The 25,254-nt window shown below is 36.6% G+C and overlaps 1 long non-coding RNA gene across 1 annotated transcript; it reads left to right on the top strand.

Moving 5' to 3' along the window:
- The first annotated feature begins 8,577 nt into the window (after positions 1-8,577).
- On the top strand, positions 8,578-23,227 carry LOC102546476 (uncharacterized). The gene is made up of 4 exons (XR_597117.4): positions 8,578-8,694; positions 13,229-13,401; positions 21,521-21,701; positions 23,151-23,227. It is a non-coding gene; the product is annotated as an uncharacterized LOC102546476 (long non-coding RNA).
- The last annotated feature ends 2,027 nt before the right edge of the window (positions 23,228-25,254 follow it).

Below are 25,254 nucleotides of genomic sequence, written 5' to 3'. Positions count from 1 at the left end.
ACCAAAAAAAAAAAAGAATGTTTTCCCAAAACAGACGCAAGTGAAAGGATGCTTTGATATAGCAAACACATGGAAGGACACATGATGAAGGAGTGACCCCACGGACAGTTCAGGGTGAACACTGAGCATTTCTTTGGTTAGCTCTATCTTGCCATTTCTTCAGGATTGAACTAAAGCTTCTGGTTCCTGCGTGGTGTCTGCCTGCCTAGAGGACTTGACTAAAGCTGTTGATTCATGATGGTATCTGCCTATCCAGAAGACTGGTCTTCAGCTGTTGAGTCATATTTGGTGTTTGCTAAGGGACTGAATTGCTGCCTAGAAGATTGAGCCCACCCCCCAAAGAACTATTGCTAAACACGTCTACTTCTCCCACATCCTAATAGCTTTTCTCCTCCACTATCTTTGGTGGAGGTGGCCAAGAGGAGAAGTTGAACATTTAAAAGGAGATTACAAAAGATATGCCTTCAGGACTTATAGCTAACCATTAGTAATATGGTGACAAGTAAGTCTGCAATAACCATTCTGTCAGAATCTCTTTTTTCTAAATCTCTCTAGCTCTTTCCTTCACCCATTCCCAAGGCAGACTTTGAAGAGGCAAACTTTCACCAATCCTCTAGTTTTAAAGAAAGGAGAATGTGAGCAATCTGAATGTACTTGGTAGTCACTCATTTCTAACAGCAGAGCTTTTGACATTGTCCATGTGAATCTCCAAGCAAAACACATGTGTAAGTTGAAAAGAGACCTCGAAATAAGAAATGCTGCTTACTTTATGATGTGTTACAGTATAGTACAAGAGTAATCCAATGCCCCATCCTCCCCTGTGTTCAAGTGATGCTCAGTCACTCAAAGACATTTTCATTTCTCTTGTCTCATGTCTTCAATTTTAATGTAACCCTTTTTTAACTCTATCTCAAATGTTCCTCTCTGTTCATGCATGGTACCCAATATCTCATGGATCATTTATTTTCCACTTGTACTGTGGAATTCCAGTGGTATAGTTCTGACATCTCTCTATTACCATGTCTTGGCATTTGAGTGAATTTTATCTAATATTTGTCTGACATGCTATGTGATGTATGTGTAAAATGCACTTTATTATTACATGAGAAAGTAGGTGTAGAAAAGAGAAGACTAAAATATTTATAATGTTCTATATTAAGGTGTAGGCTTCCTCTCATTTGTGACTACTACTGTTGAAGTTAACTTCAATTTATGTGGTTTTTACAATGAAAGTTGAGTTTCTGGTAGGTTGAACAAGATTCAGTTCACTGTTGGCTGAAATAATTTTGAAGACAGATTCTGTGCTCTGTATCGAGCAGGGCATTGTCTATAAGCTGTAACAAGACACTGGGTCTATCTTTCTTCTGTTTCTTACATCTACAGGCTGCTGCATGAAGAAATCTGTGCTTTGCCGCCTGGATGTCAACATTTTGATATGCTTCTTTTTGGCACCATCCTTGATTTCTGTATCTGTACTTAAACTTCGAGGAGACACTGTAGAATTCTTGGAAAAAGAACCAAATTTCTTTTTAAAAAAATGAGATTTTCGTGACATTCAAGTGCCCTAACATTCAGGTGTCTGTCTGGTACTCTCCACAGCATAAAAATTTCTCATGCCTTTCCTTGGGGATATCCTTCTGAGTTCTATTTCTTTCTTTTTACTTCTTCGGATTCACATTGACTTAGTGAATTCATTGGAGAGACATGGAAACATTAGGACTATACAGACTCACTCTATATCTGACGTTCATAAGAAATCATGTCATCACAAATATTGTTACCAAAATTAAAAAAAAATCCTTTCTTTCATCACTTCTCCATAGAAGTGCCTTGTTCCTCCTAAATTATTCCAGAGATAAAAAAAATAGTACAGGTGCCTTTTTGGAGAAATGTTCGTTGTTTTACATTAGGTAGCAGACCATTTAGCAATTTTAACATGAGTGCCTTTATGGCTTGAGAAAATTGAAACTAGGATAAAACTTTAATTAAAGATTAGTTTTGACTCTTATGACTTATTTAAAAACAGTAAATTAATGCCAAAATATAAGGACACACACATATACATGCAGTTTATTTTCATTTGAAGGTCACCAATCCCCACTTCTTAAACTCTCACCTCTGTTAACCTCCATAAAACAAAATAATCTGTTACAGAGTAAGATAACATAGAGCATTTGGTAAAGTACTTGACAGACGATTGTTTTCCCATGACAATCAATGTCTTTTTTATCCCTCTGTTTTTTAAAAAGTGTCTGATGTATATTGTATAGCCCAGGCTGGTCTCAGAATAGGTATAAAGCTTAAGATAACTTTAGTCTTAGTGTCTCAACTTCTAAATATTTGAATAAAGAACATTATAACCATTAAGGGTCAGAAAATGCCACAAATTCTATTCTAAACATAAAAATTAGTGTCTTCTCTCTACTGTTCTATTGTTAAGATACACTATTTTCAAGGCAAATTATAAAAGTGAGCATTTAATTGGGGTGTTGCTTACAATTTGAATGGATGAGTCCATAGTGGATTCCGTAATGGGGGCAGGGAGGCAGGCACAGCACTAGAACAGTAGCTGAGTGCTTACATTTACCTGTAAGTTGGGGCCAGAGAAGGCTAGACTAAGCATTTAAAACCCAAAAACTCATTCCCAGAGTCTCGCTTCTTCTAATAGGGATACACCTCTTAAGTAGTTCTAAACAGTTTGTCACCTTGGAATCAACCATTCAAATATACTACATTATCAGGCCCATTCTCATTCCAACTACCATAGACTTGAATTCAGATCTCCAGAAACCATGAAAATGTGGCACAGCTATAACAACATCATCTGAATGATGGGAATATGGAAGCCACGTTTCAAGATGGTATCCTAGACTAGCTGAATAAGTGAATACTGAGTTAATCAAGAAGCCCTATGTGCTATGGAGAAGGGGTAGGGGAAGAGGAAAACAGAATGCCCAGCTAGCTGTTTTGTTTGATACTATCTATATTACTGAAGTGTTTTAAATACTGTCATTTTAAATACTGCTCACTGCAAATAGAATTTCAGTATATAAAATGGGAAAATGACAGCAGAGAAAGAAGAGACACAGGAATGAAACACTAACAAAACAGGGTCAAATATATATTCCTTTAGAAAGCATCAATCTTTAACGAGAATGAGAAAAACAGCATGGTGTTAGACAAATAGAAGCAGACAGGAAACAAAAATAATGATCAAAAAATAAAATGTAGAACCATGCTCAAAGAGAATAATAAAATCAATGGTTTGTTTTCTATAAAGATGGCTTAGAAGTCAGAAAATTTAATAAAATATATAGTCAGGTATAGAACCAGATTTGTATTTCATGAATATATAGCTTACATTAAATATTTTTTTGTGACTCTACACATTGACTAAGGAGTGGTTAACAAAGAACCATGTTTTTACGCTTTATGTAAAGCAAGACTATATCGATAGGAAGAAAAATGGTTGGTTTATTTTTATTTGTACTTATAACTAATAACAGTATACATTTTAAGAAGGAAGGCAATGCAAGTTATTGCAATGCAGCCATTATGTACTTTGACTAAGTAGTTTTAATCAATTCAACACTTTTAAAATGCCTCACAACTTCCTAGTTTGAGCAATGAACCAAATAATCATTATTTTCTAAGATTGTTTCAGAGAACTGGTTAATTGATCTTATAGAAGAAGTCTGAATTATGTTATGGTAACTTGGGGGAATTACAGTATGACTTTAGGAATCTAGAGTAATTATTACAAGGGACAAGTTATCTACTTTAAATATCATTGACACATCCTCCCTTAATACTCAACTAATTTCTTCTAAAGTAATTTATATAGCTCTAAGATTGATAATGACTTTCAGGGAACTAAATTTTTGTATACAAACTCCTTTATCCTTTAAACTTATTCATTAGTTTTCAAAAAATGGAATCATTAAAAATAAGAAAATTGAGTGGAGAAGTGTTTTTGTACAATGGAGTGTTTGCCTGTGGCTAATTGAGAGAAGATTTTTGTACCTAAGTGTAGAATTTCATCATGACACAATGCTAGGAGATAAAGGGAAAGTACTCTTTGTAAACAAGTTTAACAGCCTTACTATGCATGCTTGCTTTCCTTGTTTGTGTCCCAGAACTTAATCCCACATTGTCACAGTTCCTTGCTTATCAGTGTCTTCTTTATACTTGTACTGTGGTGCTGGATGCAGAGCCTGCAAATAGTAGATATTCAACAAATATATCTGAAACTGTACTAAAAGATTGTTCTAGAAAAATGCTTTCATTATAAAGTTTGCATGTAGGTCTATATTAACTCCTTATCTATATCTTTTGTATATACCAATCTATATTTATTAGTATGTATTTGCACACAGGGCATACACATACAGACGTGTATCACAATAAAAAGAATTTATTTTCAGACAGGAGTTGTTGCCTAATTTTGTCATTGTAAAGAAATTTAACAAATACACAAATGAATCTAGTGCTGAGAACTGCACACAACTAGGCCACACACACACACACACACACATACACACACACACACACACACACACACACACACACACACGCCGGTCCTTCATGTGCATGTACACACATACTCTTTAGTAACTTTATATGTAAATGCAGTATGTGGAAAATATATTCTGCTGTAATCTCCTATTCATTCCCATCCTTCATTTTGTCTCAATATCCCCTTCCTAAATACATAGTTCCGACTTCTTACTTTTCTCCCTTTTAAATACCCTCATCAAGTCTAATTAATGCTGCCTGTATGCACATGAGAATAGAAAGCTATCCACTGATGTATGGATAACTTGCCAGGAGCTACACCATAGAAGAAAACAGACTTCCTCTTCCACTGAGTTGCAATCTCCTAATCTAGTAGTGGTAGAGTGCTTGTAGGCTGTATCAGTCTTCATAGAAAGTGTTGTATGGCTTAGCCTTGTTTCTGCAACCATAGCAGGCATAAATTTATAGGTTGAACAGTCTTCTTCAGAAGATATTATTGCAAAGTAGTGTTTCTGCAACTTTAGCATAATATTCTCTGAGCATGATAGAGAGCAAGTTTGATATAAGTTTCTCATTTTTGGCAATGTCTATAGTTCGACCACATAAGCGAGCGTGTACGCGTGTATGCGCGTGCGTGTGCGCGCACACACACACACACACACACACACACACAAACACGCACTGTTGTTCACTGCATAATAAAGCTTTTCTGATGAGAGATGAGAATTTTATGGTACAGCATTGCATATTTAGAAGAAAGTATGATAGTACTTTCCTTTAGCAAAATAATTGCCGTATAGCCTATCAAGGGTTCATAGTCAAGTGGTACCAGGCAAGTGTTCCCTCTTATAGCTCATTTCTGTCCAATTAGGAAGCTATTAGTTCTCTCTATAGCATATAATTCTCTAATGCTGCAAGGGGCCCATCTTGCTAGACTGGTCAACACTCTAGCTTGAAGTGTTCACATTTATGGGATTTCTCCATGAGAATATTTCAAAGCATACTTAAACATGAAAAAAGTTATTACCATTGATAACAAAACAAAAACACATAATCAAACAAACTAAAAATAACAAAACAAACTTCAAGTCAGAATTACCTTGATGGCCCCAGTTCTTGGGATCAAAGTATATGGTATTATAAACAAGAGGATCCTACCATCAATATTCATAAATAACCAAGAACAATGCCCATATCCTGTATGATTTCAAGGATTCACAGGAACACACATGACCAAAAATTTAATAAGGGCCATTTCATACTCGAGTTAATTATTTTAATAACCTATGATTTGGAGAAGTTGCAATTATGTAGGAGAATCCCAAATTAACTTTTAGGAATATTATAAAATAAGTTTGTTTCCGCCTACCTCATGCCTACATTACCTCCCCTTAAAGCTTCCACTCATTATTTTGTTTCCCCCATAACATTATCTGTAATTATGATCTTGTCATTCTTCATGAAGATACTTTCTTTGCCCACCCGTGGATATTTTGCAGTTCCTTCCTGTGAGGGGAAAATTTTAATTCAGTCTTCAGTTATCAGAGATAGTTTTTCTAGTTATAATAGTCTGGCTCAGCACCTGTGTTCACTCATAGTGTGAAATACACCTTTCCAGGCCTTTCTGGCTTAAAATGGTTTTATCAAATAAATCATGATAATTCTCATTTAGGCACATTTACAAGTGACTTCATTTTTTTTCTCTGTCTTTTAAACTATTGATCATGTGTTTTTATGTTTTAAATATATTTTATGATAGGTAATAAATATCTTTTGTGGTTCTGTGTATTTGGTAGTCTGTAGATTTCTTGTCCTGCATGAATAATGAATATCTTTCTTTGAATTTGGTTAATTTTCTTATATGATTTTAATGAAACTATTTTCTTCGACTTGGTGTAGTATTCTACTTTTATGCACATAATTCAAACTTTTGGTTACTTACAGATTACATATGCATGTGTATGTATTTGTGTGTGTGTGTGTGTGTGTGTGTGTGTGTGTGCGCACATGTAGTTTTGGTCTAGCAGAACACTGCTCACCAAAGAAATCAAAAGAAAATTATTAATACTTTAAAAATATGGGCTTCAATCATAATAACATTCTGATTTCTTGAAAAGGAACTCAAAGAAGAGACATTGGATATGTACAATTATATTGCGAGAAATGAAAGCACATCTCTTAATTCAAAGAAGAAAAATATGGAATGTTTATGAACAATGTGGGAGAATAAAACAGAAAACACATCAAGCGAAGAGAGAAATATTTGTGACTGACCAATGACTGTTTTCTTAACAGGAAACTAGTCTTTATGATAGCATGTCAAGTGCAGGACCAAAGTGAACATTAGTTTTAATCATGTAAGAAAGCTACTTAATAATCCATGCTCCATGTTTTAGATTCCTACCTTACACAGCCTGTCTGCTGTGCTTAAAGTGTCAAGTATTTAGAATAACAGGACAATAGCATGCTACTGCCTTCCTTTCTCTTCAGGAATGCAGTAATGAACTCTGAAGGTGGGGATAAAAGAGAGGAGATGAAAAGAAAGAAGGGGGCCTATGGCTCAGAAATGAACATTTCCAAGCCACAGGAAACTTAATGATAGACAGGAAAATAATTCCTTGCAAGCCTCTTGTGTTAAATATCCTGAATGTTAATCCTGTCAATTTGATTCAATCTAGAACCGCATAGAAGACATAGTTCTGCATACATTTTGTTGCATTTCTAAAGACCCACAAAGAATAAGCATGTCATAAGTCCAAGTGGATCAAGGACCTCCACATCAAACCACATACACTCAAACTAATAGAAGAAAAACTAGGGAAGTATCTCGAACACATGGGCACTGGAAAAAATTTCCTGAACAAAACACCAATGCCTTATGCTCTAAGATCAAGAATCGAAAAATGGGATCTCATAAAACTGCAAAGCTTCTGTAAGGCAAAGGACACTGTGGTTAGGACAAAACGGCAACCAACAGATTGGGAAAAGATCTTTACCAATCCTACAACAGATAGAAGCCTTATATCCAAAATATACAAAGAACTCAAGAAGTTAGACTGCAGGGAGACAAATAACCCTATTAAAAATGGGGTTCAGAGCTAAAGAAAGAATTCACAGCTGAGGAATACCAAATGGCTGAGAAACACCTAAAGAAATGTTCAACATCTTTAGTCATAAGGGAAATGCAAATCAAAACAACCCTGAGATTTCACCTCACACCAGTGAGGCTAAGATCAAAAACTCAGGTGACAGCAAATGCTGGCGAGGATGCAGAGAAAGAGGAACACTCCTCCATTGTTGGTGGGATTGCAGACTGGTACAACCATTCTGGAAATCAGTCTGGAGGTTCCTCAGAAAATTGGACATTGAACTGCCTGAGGATCCAGCTATACCTCTCTTGGGCATATACCCAAAAGATGCCCCAACATATAAAAAAGACACGTGCTCCACTATGTTCATAGCAGCCTTATTTATAATAGCCAGAAGCTGGAAAGAACCCAGATGCCCTTCAACAGAGGAATGGATACAGAAAATGTGGTACATCTACACAATAGAATATTACTCAGCTATCAAAAACAATGACTTTATGAAATTCGTAGGCAAATGGTTGGAACTGGAAAATATCATCATGAGTGAGCTAACCCAATCACAGAAAGACATACATGGTATGCACTCATTGATAAGTGGCTATTAGCCCAAATGCTTGAATTACCCTAGATGCCTAGAACAAATGAAACGCAAGACGGATGATCAAAATGTGAATGCCTCACTCCTCTAAAAGGGGAAAAAGAATACCCTTGGCAGGGAAGAGAGAGGCAAAGATTAAAACAGAGACTGAAGGAACACCCATTCAGAGCCTGCCCCACATGTGGCCCATACATATACAGCCACCCAATTAGACATGATGGATGAAGCAAAGAAGTGCAGGCTGACAGGAGTCGGATGTAGATCGCTCCTGAGAGACACAGCCAGAATACAGCAAACACAGAGGCGAATGCCAGCAGCAAACCACTGAACTCAGAACGGGACCCCCGTTGATGGAATCAGAGAAAGAACTCGAAGAACTTGAAGGGGCTCGAGACCCCATATGTACAACAATGCCAAGCAACCAGAGCTTCCAGGGACTAAGCCACTACCCAAAGACTATACATGGACTGACCCTGGACTCTGACCTCATAGGTAGCAATGAATATCCTAGTAAGAGCACCAGTGGAAGGGGAAGCCCTGGGTCCTGTAAGACTGAACCCCCAGTGAACGTGATTGTTGGGGGGAGGGCGGCAATGGGGGGAGGAAGGGGAGAGGAACACCCATAAAGAAGGGGAGGGGGAGGGGTTAGGGGGATGTTTTCCCGGAAACCGGGAAAGGGAATAACACTCGAAATGTAAATAAGAAACACTCAAGTTAATAAAAAAAAAAAAGAAAGAAAGAGAAAGGGAAAACATCAAGTACTAACATTTATCTTAATGTTTTCCATTATACTCTTGTTGCCAAACTTGCTCAATTATGGTAGACTGTATCCCTTCAAATCCTGAACCAAAATAAACACTTCCACTTTTAAATTGTTTTTACCAGTTAGTCTATCAAAGCAAAAAAGAAAAGCAATTAATATATTAAAAAATGTAAAACTCTGTGCATTTACATTCTTTTTTATATATGTTTATATTGGTTATTTTATTTACATTTCCAGTGTTGTCCCCTTTCCCACTTTCCCCTCGACAGAGCCCCTATTTCCTCCCCTCCCCCCCCTGTTTCGATGAGGGTGCTCCCCCCCGCCCACACACTCCACCCCAGTGCTCTAGCATTCTCCTATGCTGGGGCATCAAGCCTTCACAGGACCAAGGGGCTTCCTTCCCACTGATGCCAGATAAGGCAGTCCTCTGCTATGTATGCAGCTTATTGTCCTAGTGATGTGCCCTGAATTAATTGATATAGGATTACCATTCTCGTCACTCAGTTAAGCAAATGAAGAATTGAAGTGGATAACATATTAAATTTCTCCTTACAGTCACCTTAATAACAAATGAATAAATACTGGTTTTCAAACTACATGCTTTTCAGCAAACTTAGGGTTAAATTTTGAAGAACTTATTTTCAATAAAACTTAAAATCTCTAAACTTTTCTATACTCTCTGGATATATCTCAGTTTCATAATACAATACAGTTAATCTCTCTATGAAAATCCTTTCTGAGGTGTTGTCACAATTTTTTTTTCCAGTAATAGTATCAGTTCAAACAACTTTTCAGAGAAAACTGTAATTCTGAGGAAGGCCTAAGTCCTTTATGGCTAATCTTCCACATGTTACCACCATTTACTTTATTTTTATCTGTCTTAGCTTGAAGTGACTTTCCTACTCTGAAAACTTCTAGTGACTCCCCCCAGGTTTTTTTTTTTTTTTTGGGGGTTCCCATAGTCATTCCAAGGAGAAATCCTGAATAAATACAAGCTGGAAATACTTTTTTCCTCCAATATTTCCAATATAAAGATACAGATTTGAAAGTTTTATTCTCCAATCTAGTGGTAACCATTGACATTTTGAAAATAGTAATCCACCCTACCAGTTTCTCACTTTTGGTCGAGTCACACAATCTTAAATTTTCAGGCAATTATTTATTTTGTGTATAATTTTCAATTCCATGGAAAGGCAGTTTAAACCGAAACTAAACACTTGGTGAACAAGCCATTCATGAATTATGCAAATATGCCTTCACTTATCATTTAATATACAGTGTCCACTCCAAACCCTTACATTTCCCTTTTTTGATGTGGGGATGTCAGATCTTAGGAATCAGCAGTATGAAGTTTTTTTTTTTATTCTTCTAATTTTTGTTTCTTATTTCTCATGCCCAAAACTCTGTGGAAAAAGTATTTATCCCACATTACGTGTCACAGCCTCGGCTCAGCTTCAGGGTGGGCGTCTTTGTTCCAAAGGTCTGGAACACCTTACCTCTTTCTATCTCTACAGCATCACACAGTTCAAGTTTTGATCTGTGGTTATGAAAGGTTTATATCAGGAACTGCCTCCCATTGTTTTGATCACAGGTGTTCTAAATGTTATCAATACATTTTCCTATCCTCTTTTATGATAGCAAATAAAAAAGTTATTGATTTATGCTAATTTTCTTACCAGGGTTAAAATTGAACATTCTAGTTATTTTTCATTTTTCAGGTAAAAGAAAAGAAAAAATTCATGTAATTTGCAGATTTTAGCAATCACACTTCCCACATTGAGAAATTATTTCTTATTTTGTTACCGTCTATTGTTTTTGTGGAAGAGCACAATTAGAATGCAGTTCAATATCTGTGATTGTATTATCTTTTCTCATCTTGATTCGTAGCATTAATGAGATTGCTTCTAATCTAGTGCTCACTATTATTAATAATGCCTGTGTTTCAATATGTCCTTTCCTAACATCCATATTTATTATCTTAGGAAAATAATTATTACTGTACTAATAGTTTCTCCTAGGTATTGGTTTTGAATTTTAAAAACATCTTTGAAGTCTAGTCTAATAATTCATTTTATAGAGCTCATTCTTTTGCTTAATTATGATAATTAGTGTCCTAATGTTGAATTATCCTTGGTGTTACTATTTCTCTCTCTTATATAGTGTATGCATCTGTTTCTGTATGCTACTCTTTGTTATTAATACTCTATGGATAGTGAGTGTGTGTTTGTACATAATATGTGTGTGGATGTCTAAGTTATGATTTTCAGTAGTCAGTTCTCCCCTTTCTCCTTGTTGAAGCAAAGGTTCTCTTGTTATTTTTCATGGTACCCATGTGCTTTAGGGTAGATGCCTCGTGGATTGCTGAACAAGTCTCCTGTCTCTACTTCCCTTTATTTACATGAGATCTGGAGAATAAACCAAGATCCGCAAGCTTGTGTAACAAAATCCTGTACCACTAAGAAAGATCCAGTACCCATTTCATACATTTAACTGTGCTTATTAGTCACCAGAATGCTCAGTATGAGGAGGATAAAGGAGTTTATTGAGAAGAACATGGACTGTGGTTAGGTTCAAGTAAACAAGTGAGAGTACCCCAATAAAATTAGTGGGTCATCTTTAATAAACTCCTAGAGAAGAATGTTTAGCATTAGGTTAGGCCTCTTGAAAAGATAGGTCCAATGAGTGTGATAGTATTTGAATGTGATCAGTTGTGGTGTCTTCTGTTCTCTGTTCGAACACCATATGTCCTTTCACAACAGAACAAGACATCCATTAGTTTCATCTATAAGATATCTAGTTACAGTTTATAGAGCTCGATGGAACACTAATAGCCTCCCAAAAGAAACAAAACATATATACCATTGTAGAAAATTTCAATTGACTCTCAATATTCTAGTCCTGACAAATGAAGTCATTTCTATAACACCTCAAGTATTCAAACTTATTAAATCATATACATTTTTGATTTTATATATTTATATATATGTAATAGTAAAAATTCTAACAAAAGTATAAATATGATTTGACCTATTTTTCCAAGAAAAGATTTTTAAAATGGAAACAAAAAGTTGATATAAAAGAGTGGACTTCCAGTTTACTGTCTGATGACAGGTTCTGTGCGTTTACGAAGGGAAATGTTTTTACCTGGTCTTTAAATTGTTTTAACTAATTATTATTTTTAAAATGAGGTAATTTTTATCGTGAGTGCCTAATAAAGATACATATACACAGATGTAATTATGTAAGATATATTTTTATTTTCATTTTGTTTTTAGTTTATTTGTATGTTTTCAGAACACTGTATTGAAACTGGACCTTGATCATATATTCCCATGCTATGAACATGGTATATCTTGGTGATATGTGGGTGTTCATTGTGTTCTTGTGGGGGAGATGCTTAATGTTTTTTGAGTTGTCAAGGAACACATGATGGTGCATGACCATAATCTCAAAAGTCAAGAGGCTGTGGCAGCCTCTAAACCAGCCTAGACTATATATCAATAAATCCCCAACAACTAAAGGGCATTGAATCAAATTCTGATATAACAGTTAGCACTGATGCATTACAAAATATAAAGACTGATTTAGAGATATAATTCATGGTGTAATAAAACTATGTTATGACACAATTCTAATTTTAACATTTTAATTTTGGTGATGTACTTCAAAAACAATTTAAAGTTGGTAGATATTAATTTTTGAAGAACAACTATGCTATTATATCCAATGCATATGAATATTTTATATTGCTTTTATTATTTCAGGAGTACTAAGTCCTTATTTCCCTCAATTTTATTCATTTATAGAATAGAAAATAGCCTTTATTTTCAGAGAAAACATTACATTATTTAATCATTTATCTTATTGCCTTTATCTTAGTAAATATATAACTTAAATACGTGAATTTGTGTTGCCTATTATATTAAATTTCTTGCTTTGAACATGTAGTATTAAGGATAATCCTTGACAAAAATAGGAATCAATATTTCTGGAGTCATCTGTACACATGAGTTACGAACACATAAATGATGATTTTTTGCTTTGAGTATGTGTTTTCCTGTGATTTTTATGTTTATATACTATTTTATACATTATGATGAATCTGCCCATAAAGTATAGTATTTACACAATAATACTGCCAGGTTGAATCCTCATGGGTCTTTTCCGTGCAGCTCGCCATGTCTACTTATGTTGTCTTCCTTTAGCTCATGTTTCAAAAGTTACACAGGTGACACCTTATGAGTGTAGCTTTTGTGTTTCTAGGAGACAACTCCAGCAAACTACCTGATCTTCTGGCTCCTACAGGCTTTCTAGCACTTCTTCTGCACAAGCCTTCACCTCTACATAAAGCAGTATAGAAATGAGGAAACCCAGGTGCATAGGTGGTCTAACACTTGCGAACTTGGCAATTTCGTTTGGTCTTCCAGTGTCAAAAGGTCAGTCCTGATAAGTGGATATTAGCCCAAAAGCTCGAATTACCCAAGATACAATCCACAGACCACATGAAGCTGAAGTAAAAGGATGACTAAAGTGGGGATGCTTCAGTCCTTCTTAGAATGAAAGAACAAAAATATTCATAGTACAAGATGTGGAGACAAAGTTTGCAGTAGAGACTGAAGGACTGGCCATTCAGAGCCTGCCCCACCTGGGACTCTAACCCATATATACAGCCATCAAAGCCAGACAATATCGCTGATGCCAAGAAGTCTGTGCTTGCAGAAGCCTGATATAGTTGTCTCCTAAGAAGCTCTGCCAGAGCATGACAAATACAGAGGCAAATGCTAGTAGCCAACCATTGAACTGAGAATGGGGTCCCAACCGGAGGAGTTAGAGAAAGGATTGAAGGAGCTGAAGGGACTTGCAACCCCATAGGAACAACAATGCCAACCAACCAGTTAATCTGCACTTTGCTCGTCCTTCTTCTTGAGCTTCATATGGTCTGTGAATTGTATCTCGGGTAATCCAAGCTTTTGGGCTAAGTTTCCCTTACCCTTTCTCTGTCTTCCTAATACCCACCCCCTCACCTCCCAGTTTTTCAACTATTCCTCCTTTCAAAAAAGGGCTGGTCGTCCAGAGTTATCAACCAAACATGGCATATAAAATTACAATAATACTAAGCATCACCCCTCATGTTAAGGATGGATGGTGCCACCCAGTAAGAGTACAAGTGCTCCCACCAAATTAGACAAGATGGATGAAGCAAAGAAGTGCAGGCCGACAGGAGCCGGATGTAGATCTCTCCTGAGAGACACAGCCAGAATACAGCAAATACAAAGGCAAATGCCAGCAGTGAACCACTGAACTGAGAATAGGACTCCCATTGAAGGAATCAGAGAAATAACTGGAAGAGCTTGAAGGGGCTCAAGACTCCTTATGAACAACAATGTCAAGCAACCAGAGCTTCCAGGGACTAAGCGACTACCCAAAGACTATGCATGGACTGACCCTGGACTCTGACCTCATAGGTAGCAATGAATATCCTAGCAAGATCACCAGTGGAAGGGGAAGCCCTGGGTCCTGCTAAGACTGAACCCCCAGTGAACTAGATTGTTAGGGGGAGGGCGGCAATGGGGGGGAGGATGGGGAGGGGAACACCCATAAAGAAGGGGAGGGGGAAGGACTAGGGGGATGTTTGCCTGGAAACCGAGAAAGGGAATAACATTCGAAATGTAAATAAGAAATACTCAAGTTTAAAAAAAAAAGTACAAGGGCTCCAAAAAGCAGGAAAGAATCAGAAACAGCCCCTGTTCCCTCTGTGAGGAAACCTACAAAAATGCAAGCAACACAAATATAATGTGTATACAGATAGCTTAGGTTAGATTCAAGCAGGCTCTTGATTTTCAGCTCAGTCTCAGTGAGCACCTGTAAATGCAGGTTGATTGAGGTTTATTTATTATGTGTTCATTTTCGGTCATGTACAACACCAATGTTTTTCCTACAACTCTTCCTCTCCTTTGCAGGATTGATCCAGTTCAGACTAAAGTTTGGTTGTGGGTCTCTACATCTGTTTTCATCTGTTGCTAGATAAAGCCTCTCTAATGGTGGCTATGCCATGCTCCTTTCTACAGATACAACATGATATTATTATTCTTATTGTTTTTCGTTTTGTATTGGATATTTTAAATTTACATTTCACATGTTATTCCCTGTCCTGGTTTCCCATCCATAAGCCTTCTATCACAGCTCCCCTTCCCCCTTCTTCTATGAGAGTGTTCCCTTCCCCAATCACCCCACCTCCTGCCATCTGCCCTGACATTCCCCTACACTGGGGTTTCCATCCTTGGCAGGACCAAGGGCTTCTCCTCTCATTGGTGCCCAACAAGGCCACCTTCTGCTATATATGCAGCTGGAGCCATAGGTCTGTCCATGTGGACACTTTGGGTAGGGTTTTAGTCCCTTGGAGCTGTGGTAGATTGATATTGTTGTTCTTATGGAATTACAAGCCCCTTCAACTCATTGAATCTCTTCTCTGACTCTTCCAATGAGGACCCCATTTTCAGTTCAAAAGTTGTCTGCTAGCATTCGCCTTTGTATTTGTCATGCTTTTGCAGAACCTCTCAGGAGACTTCTATAGCAGCCTCCTGTCAGCAAGCACTTTTTGCCTTCATCAATATTGTCTATATATTGGCTGTATATACATAGTCTGGATCCCCAGGTGGGGCAGGCTCTGAATGGCTATTCTTTCAGTCCCTGCTCCAAACTCTGTCTCCATATCTCCTCCTGTGAATATGTTTATTCCCCTTTTAAGAAGGGCTAAAGAATCTGCACTTTAGTCATCCTTCTTGAGCTTCACAGGATCTGTGTATTATATCTTGGGTAATCTGAGTTTTGGGGCTAATATCCACTTCTCAGTGAGTGCATGCCATGTTTTTTTGTTTTTTTTGTTTGTTTGTTTTTTGTTTTTGTTTTTTATGATTGGGTTACTTCACTGAGGACATTTTCTAGTTCCATCCATTTGCCTATGAATTTCACGATGTCATTTTTTTTTTTGGTAGCTGAGTAGTACTCCATTGTGTAGATATACCACATTTTCTGAATCCATTACTCTGTTAAAGGGCACCTGAGTTCTTTGCAGCTTCTGGATACTATAAATAAGGCTGCCATAAACATGGTGGAACATGTGTCCTTGTTATATGTTGGAGAATCATTTGAGTATATGCCCAGGAGTGATATAGCTGGGTCCTCAGATGTTCTGGGGAACTTCTATACTGATTTCCAGAGTGGTTGTACCAGCTTGCAATCCCACCAACAATGTAGGAGTTTTCCTCTTTTTCCACATCCTCACCAGCATCTGTTGTTAACTGAGTTTTTTTATCTTAGCCATTCTGACTAATGTGTGTCAGGTGTGAGGTGGAATCTCAAGGTTGTTTTAATTTGCATTTCCCTGATGACTAAGGATGTTGAACATTTCTTTAGGTACTTCTCAGCCATTCAATATTCCTCAGCTGAGAATTCTTTGTTTAGCTCTGTAACCATTTTTAATAGTGTTATTTGACTCTCTGGAGTGTAACTTCCTGAGTTCTTTGTATATATTGGATATTAGCTCTATATCAGATGTATGATTCTATTGGTTGCTGTTTTGTCCTAATAACAGTGTCCTTTGTCTTACAGAAGCTTTGCAATTTTATGATGTCCGATTTGTCCATACTTGATCTTAGAGCACAAGCAATTGATGTTATGTTCAGGATATTTTCCCCAATGCCCATTATTCAAGGCTCTTCCCCACTGTTTCTTATATTTTTTTAAGTGTATCTGGTTTTATGTGGAGGTTCTTTATCCATTTGTACTTGAGCTTTGTAAAGGATGATAAGAATGCATCAATTTTCATTCTTCTACACGCTAACCTCCAGTTGAACTAGCACCATTTGTTGAAAATGTTATCTTTTTTCCACTGGATGGTTTTAGCTCCTTTGTCAAAGATCAAGTGACTATAGGTGTGTGGGGTCATTTCTAGGCCTTCAATTCTATTCCATTGATCTACCTGCCTGTAAACTTGCTGTACCAATATCTTAGAGTTTTTTGTCACTACTGCTCTGTAATGCAGCTTGAGTCCAGGGATAGTGATTCTCACAGAATTTCTTTTATTGTTGAGTATAGTTTTCGATATCCTGGGTTTTTTTTTTATTCCAGGTGAATTTGCAAATTGCTCTAAGTCTTTGAAGAACTGAGTTGAAATTTTGATGGGAATTTCATTGAATCTGTACATTGCCTTAGGAAAAATGGCCACTTTTACTATATTAATCCTGTCAGTTCATGAGCATGGGAGATTGTCCAACTTCTGAGATTTTCAATTTCTTTCTTTAGAACTTGAAGTACTTGTCATACAAATCTTTCACTTGCTTGGTTAGAGTCACATGGCGATATTTTATGTTGTGTGTGATTATTGTGAAGAGTGTCATTTCCCTAATTTCTTTCTCAGCCTGTTTATCCTTTGAGTAGAGGAAGGCTACTAATTGGTTTGAGTTAATTTTATATCCAGCCACTTTGTTGAGGTTGTTTATCAGGTTTAGGAGTTCTCTGGTGGAACTTTTGGGGTCACAAGTATCATATCCTCTTCAAATATTGATATTTCGATTTCTTCCTTTCCAATTTGTATCCCTTTGACCTCCTTTTGTTATCTGCTTGCTCTGGCTAGGACTTTGAGTACTATATTGAACAAGTAGGGAAAGAGAGTGGGCAGCCTCATCTAGTCCCTGATTTTAGTGGGATTGCTTCAAGTTCCTCTCTATTTAGTCTGATGTTGGCTGCTGGTTTACTGTATATTGCTTTTATTATGTTTAGGTAGGGACCTTGGATTCCTGATCCTTACGAGACTTTTAACATGAATGGGTGTTGAATTTTGTCAAATGCTTTCTCAGCATCTAATGAAATGATCACGTTTTTTTTTTTTTCTGAGTTTGTTTATATAGTGAATTAGGTTGATGGATTTCCATATATTGAACCATCCCTGCATCCCTGGGATGAAGATTACTTGATCATGATGGATGATTGTTTTGATGTGTTCTTGGATTCGGTTTGTGAGAATTTTATTGAGTAGTTTTGCATTGATATTTTCTGAAGTTCTCTTTCTTTGTTGGGTTTTTGTGTGGTTTAGTTATAAGCATAATTTTAGCTTCATAGAAGGAATTGGGTAATGTTCCTTCTGTTTCTATTTTGTGGAAGAATTTGTACAGTATTGGTATTAGGTGTCTGAAGATCTCATAGAATTCTGCACTGAACACATGGGTCCTGGGTATTTTTTGTTGGGAGACATTTAATAACTGATTCTATTTCTTCAGGAGTTATGGGACTGTTTGGCATGCTTATTGGATCCTGATTTAACTTTGGGACCTGGTAACTGTCCAGAAATTTGTCCATTTTATCCAGATTTTCCAGTTTTGTTGATTATAGGCTTTTGTAGTAGGATTTGATGACTTTTGAATTTCCTCAGAATCTTTTATTGGGGAGGTAGGTAAATTTGGTTTTTATCCTACGTCTCTGGGCTATCTGTCCTCTGATTTCTCATCATCCTGTCAATATCAGCGGTTTGCTCCCTCTCATCGCAAGGATTTCAAGCTGAAATAGTCATTGGGTTGCCACTCTGACACACCTTAGCACACATTGCTCACAGGACAAATTATAAACAGAAGGTTTTGGCTGGGTTGGTGTCTGAATCTCTCCACAGGACATAGTGCCTGGCTATAGGTGATGGCCAGTTCAGGCTCTGTATATACCATTCCTAGGAGTCTTAGCTGAGGTCATCCTAATAGATTCCTGTGAGATTCCATTGTATCTTGGTCTTGAATTGCCTTTCCTGCCCAGTTTCAGTTGTCCCTCCCAGTACACTCTTCCTTCATTCTCCCACTCCCTGGTCACTACTGTCCCAGTCTCCACCTGCGCCCAGCCTTTTGTATTTTTCCTTCCCATGGTAGATGTATTTTCATAAATGAGCTTCCTTCCTCTTAGATGAATTTGGATTGGGTCAATTTGACATAAAACTATCCAGCAAATAAGCCATAAATAATTTCCCTAAATCATTCCTCTTCAGAATCAAGAAATAAATTAAAAGTAGTAAAAGTGTGAGCAATGATCATTGTCTGGGAAAACTAACTTGCTGTAGTACGTGTAAGCTTCCTACACTTTCAATGCATGATTTAGAAATAATGATCATCCCAATAAACCAGGATCTCTTTAACTTATTCAGTTGGTTTTTTATAGTTTCTTTGATTCGGTGCTATCACTAAACTGAGAACAATGCCTGAAAAGAATCTGAACCATTCTGACTTACCCAAAACTGATCTTTGTCCATGGCCAAACCCCATCCCTATCCACCTTAATCCCAGGGCTGTTTGTCTCTGTTCTTCTTAGGAGCCATTGCTCATTCCTCTTTCCTTGGATGTCCTCCTCAATTAAATCCAGCTTCATTATGGAACCAAGTGCACCAGCCATTCCTTAACTTCCTCTAGATAGAACTATGAGCCTTGTGTATTCAACCTGCTTTTTCCATTGATCCCTGTTGGGAGCCCATCGAGGAAATTACCAGCAATAAGGAACATCTGGAAACAACTGAGTTGACGAGTTTATTGAACCCTGTTCCCTGGAGTCCAGTTTTTTACTGCTTCCTGAAAAGAAAACTTAAGGCCAAGGATCCCCTCAGTCCACAGCAAAACTTTCTTTCTTCTTGTTTCTTTCAGCACAGTGGCATTGACTTCCTCCAATTGCTGTGAATCACAATCACAGGAGGGACTTGTAAAACTACAAATTGATGCAATTAAACGCCTAAGTATTTCTCTGCCTTTATATCAGGGCCATATAAAAGTTTATTAGTATTAAGTACTGTCTCTAGTGTGGTTACTGTCACTAAAAATTTTTGTTAGCATTAACCCCCCACTGGGATTACAAAACAGGTTCTTAAAGTTTGGAGCTAAGTGAACACTGTGAAAAGGTCAACACATTGGGAACTTCGAAAGTAGAGAATAGTTATCCCTGCAAAATGGATATTTCAATTATAAGAAAGACTAGAAAGACTTTTTTTTGTCTTTTTCACATTAGCTCCATTCTCTCCTAAGCTTATCTGACAAAGTAACATAAAAGGAAGCATATTGTGTGAGAAAATCGAATAAGGTGTTGATAAATACTGAGGCTCTAGACAGAGGTACTCTAACAGGGAGTCAGAACTAGCTCTCATGAACAAAAGCCTTTTTGCTTTCTGTTCAATATGTACTCTATAGTGAATACTTGTCAAATAAATCCGTGATTTTTCAACTTTCCTAATGCTTTGATCCTTTAAGCATGTTGTGGTGACAGTCCCAACCATAAAAATATCTCATTGGTACTTCATAACTGTAATCTTGCTATTTTTTTAATGAATGGAAGTGTGACTATCTGAGATGCAAAACATTTGATATGAGAATCTCAAGAGGGTCCTGAACCCCAGATTGGGGATCACTGAGTTAGATAGAAACAGTAAATATTTCATACAATTTCTCAAATTTGTACTTTGAGCTTCAGATAGAAGTGACTGCTATTAAGTATAAATTTCATAGGAGAATATATTAAATATCTGAAAGAGAGGAAGATGAATATCTCCATATTTATTGAATGGCCAATACTGGTGGGAAGAAAAATATAAAAAGTATCAACAAAGGAAACTCCTCCATTAATATAAATTAATTAATTAATTAATTGCAACTCTGAAACCAAAGTTAGTGTTACAATCTATTCCAGAGAGAACTTACATGAGGAAAGCACTTGAGGGATTTTTTTAATTTCAATTAAAATCCCAAGAATATTAGTGGCTTTTTCAAAAGCACTGAAAAATAAAGTATTGATTGAACAAAGTAGAACAAAGACATCAGCTTACACCACATTTCAAGTCTACCTAGCAAGGGGTCTAGCAATTTCCAAAAATGAGTTTAAAATTTATTAAGGATGAAAGATTAAAAAAAACAGGTGAGTAAGAATGAATCAAGCAAGATTGCAGAAATAATCACGAAGACTATACTGAGGATAGAGATGTAAAACTGCTTTGGTGGCTGTGTAATCTCTGATGCTAAGCAAAACTGTCTAGTGGAACTAACATGTAAAATTGTAGGCTAAGATATTACAAGTGTAGAAAAACACTTGAATGTCCAAAATGTAGGGGATTCACCAGATAAGCAGGAACTACTTGAATTCTGCAGGCTAATGACAGGGCTACTTCCTCAGTGTCAGGCTCCCCTTCATCCTATTCCTTTAGTTCTCCTATCAAATTCATTTTAATGGACAACTTAATTATTAAATAAAATTATTTTTGTTTGCTTCATCTGTTAAATACAAACCAAATGATGGTAAATGATTTCATTTCCTGATGTATCCTCAGCTCATAGGTGATAATTATACAAAATGCTTTCAGGAATGAATAATTTCAAAATATAGAAGAAAATAATTATAAATGGCTTGATCAAGTGGTGTGAAATATGACAGAGAACAGAAGACTTAGTGTTTTGCATCATTATCATATGAACAAAACGATCACTTTATAAGACTGGCTGTGCCTGCTTAAAAATCTTCTTGATTGTTGACATTTTCTCACAGAATGAATGGCTTCAGAAGACCTTTGTACACTCACTTGAATATCTACCACCCCTTCTAAATACTGGCATGTAACTTTGACTGATTCTACATGACCATTGTGGAAAAATGAGAGTATACAATCTGAGAAAGCCTAAGGAAATGTGGCTTTATATTCTTAGCTTCAGGGAAGACATAAAACATGGTAGGTGCAGCTTTTTCTTTTTCTTTTATAATTTTTTAATAGATATATTTCTTCACTTACATTTCAAATGTTATTCCCCTTCCCGGTTTTCTATCCATAAGGCCCCATTCCCTCCCTTCCCCCTCCCCCATACAAGTATTCCCTCTATACATCCCCCTTATTGCCCTCCCCCATATTCCCCTGCACTGGGGGTCCAACCTTAGCAGGACCAAGGGCTTCCCCTTCCACTGGTGTCCCAACAAGGACTCTGCTACATATGCAGTTGGAGCCCTGGGTCAGTCTATGTATTGTCTTTCAGTAGTGGTTTAGTCCCTGGAAGCTTTGATTAGTTGGTATTGTTCTTAGGGGGTTGCAAGTCCCTTCAGCTCTTTCAATGCTTCCTCTAATTACCCCAAACAGGGGTATTCTTCTCAGTTCAGTGGTTTGCTGCTAGTATTGATCTTTGTATTGGACATGCTCTGGATGTGTATCTCAGGAGAGATCTATATTCGGTCCCTTTCAGCATGCATTTTTAGCTTCATCAATCTTATCTAGTTTTGGTGGCGGTATATATATATGGTCCATATGTGAGTCTAGCTCTGAATGGCCATTCCTTCAAGTCGCTGCTTTTTCAACAAGGCTGCTTGAGATCTACTCATACTCCTGATGAAAAACTCTCAGTCATATTCTGTAAATAAGTGAAATCATTTCATTAGTTCCCAGAGGTGAACTTTTGTCAAATCAGAGTTTGGTTTGTTGTTAGTTCCTAATGAGGTGTAAGACAGATACTGCTTTGTCTCCCAAGAAAGGTATTTCTTAAAACACTAGTAAATGCAGGCGGGCATATAGTTATTCATTATAAGTTGTATGGATTTGAAACAATTTAGGTAAAAATGCCAGTATATGGTTTTTGTGGATATTAGCAAACTAATTTCATAGTTTACGTTTTATGTATATATGTCAGAATGTATACATGTATAGATATAAATACCTATATATTTGCTATAGCATATTGAAAGTTTTATATCATTTACATGATTTTCTTTGAAATTTACCAACTGAATTGTAGTGAGGATAAATAGGACCATATTTGTGTTAATTTCAACACCTCAAGCTCTTTCCAGAAGAGAGAAATGATTTTAATATGAAAAGTTAACTTCTCACAGTGGGCAGGATCTAGAATAGCTACAGTTTTAAAGAGGAAAAGCTGTTGGCAAATTTTACATTCCTCAGGGGCAAAAATTAGTATAATTAGACAATGGGTAAGATGTAGCATGGCTAGTGTATTTGAGATAGAAGAATGCAGAAGTTAAACACATTATTTGGCTTTTGTCAAAAAAATGTCAAAAAATTTCAATAAAAAAGGGCAGTTTGATTCCATCAATATCTTGTTTGCTTTTATTTTTATATTGTTCACTGTTCTGCTTATAAAATGATTACGACATTTTTCTCTCTCTTTTCTTCCTCCAGAACCTCCCATATACCTGCGCTGGCTGGTATGGTTGTATTTAACAGATGAAAAATAAAAAAATAATTTTATTTAATAATTAAGTTTTCCATTAAAATGAGTTTGATAGGAAAACTAAAGACATAGGATGAAGAGGGGTCTGGTATTGAGGAAGTAGCCCTGTCATTAGCCTGCATATAGAGCAGAGGATGGCCTCGTTGGGTACCAATGGGAGGAGAAGCCCTAGGATCTGCCAAGGCTTGACCTCCCAGTGTAGGGGAATGACAGGGTGGGGAGGTGGTAAGGGGTAGGTGATTAGGTGAGGGAACATCCACATACAAGAAGGGGGAGGGGATGGGATAGGGGGTTTATGCATGGGAAACTGGGAATTTACATTTGAAATGTAAATTTTTAAAAAATCCAATAAAAAGGAGAAAAATTTATAGAATATAAAAAGAGAGAAAAGAAAATGTCTCAATAATATTCGGCTTTGGGCAAGCCAGGGAGGCATTTTCTTATTCAATAATTGAAGGGCGTACACTTAGTCTATTGTGGGTGGTATACCTGTGTTGGTGGTATTGCATTCTATAGGAAAGCAAGCTGAGAAAGCTATAAAGAGCTAGCCAGTAAGTAGTATAACTCCATGACCTCTGCATCAGCATGTGCCTGCATGTCCCTACCCTGTTCGACTTCCTGTCGACTTCCTTCAGTGACAGGTAGAAGTTTAAGTCCAATAAATCCTGCACAATTTGTTTTTAGGTCATGATATTTCACAATAGCAATAATACCTCTAATCAAAACAGCTTATCTCAGCATAAAGTTAAACACATACATTTATTTATATATGAAAGAACACATTTATTTCCTATATAACAATATCACTTGTCATAATTTCTACAGTGTGATTTTTTTTTCCTTGTCACATGCATTTCACTGCCAATATGGGTTTGGCACTGAGCACTTAATAAGCATTTCCATGTAAGTTATGACCTTCAGCGTACTGACTTCAGTCCTTGTGAACATGACTATCTAGTCTAGTAGGGGATGTTTCAAACCCGCATATCAATCTAGTAACTGTAAAAGCTATGAAAACAAGAAAAATGAAAATTATTATATGGATATTCATATGTAAATGCCCCCTGTTCCATGATGCTCTGCTTTCCTTAGCCAGAAATAAAAAGGTCAAATTGAAGTTTAAGCTTTTGATAATGGATGTACCTCCATGATTGGACCCTCAGAATAGGTGGGTTTTGTTGTTTTGTTTTTGGTTGTTTGTCTTTGCCAGGGAGAGAGTTTGGCATACTAAGCTCACAGTTTCTAAATTACAGAAATGAATGTAGACTGCATCCTATATGCATTCTATTTGGGTATCTCTATCAGGCAGTTCCAAAGAACACATCTTGTCCTAATTGGCTCTGAATGAATGAGAACTGCTTTTTCCATTTATGTATAAATGAGGCAGAACCACAAGCATTAGAATGAAGGAATAGTCAACATTTGAAATTCTAAATTAGTTTCAGTTTTGGTGATTTGGAACGATGACAAAATTAAATTTCTCAAAAATTTTGTTATCTCCTTTACCTTGGAGAATCATAAAGGAAGGGCCTTGCAACAATGATTTCAGAGTAAATAACTAACCTGTTAATGCCTTCTTGGATATTTGTCTGTATTAGAAATATTCTGCTAATAATAGCTACTTATCTTCCATCTGATTTTATCTGTCCAACTAATATTCTACCTACCTATAGTCTACTCCAGCTGCTACCCACATATTTATAAAGTATTAATGTAGCTCAGCTAGAACAATTTACACAGCATTTATTCACAATGTAAAGCATAGACTAGGTATCAGATGAAATAATGCAAGATAAAAATACTTCAAAATCAAATACATTTGAATGATTTCACTATCCCCTGCCTAGCTTTTGAGAATCGCAATCATCTGCAAGACAATCACAATTCTGAAAATTCTTGGAGAGTTATTTTAAACAAAGATACTGAGTAGAACCTCCTTAAATGTACTTATATTAAAATGCATTCTCACATCCTCTATGTTCGCAATAACATTCATTTATATTAATATTGATTCATTTGTTATTATCATTTTATGAATATAATATGTTCATG

This window comes from Rattus norvegicus, chromosome 19 (genome assembly GCF_036323735.1).
Source record: "Rattus norvegicus strain BN/NHsdMcwi chromosome 19, GRCr8, whole genome shotgun sequence".
NCBI classification, from domain to species: Eukaryota; Metazoa; Chordata; class Mammalia; order Rodentia; family Muridae; genus Rattus; species Rattus norvegicus.
The sequence above is the reverse complement of the archived record's forward strand: the minus strand, read 5'-3'. Positions and strand labels throughout refer to the sequence as shown.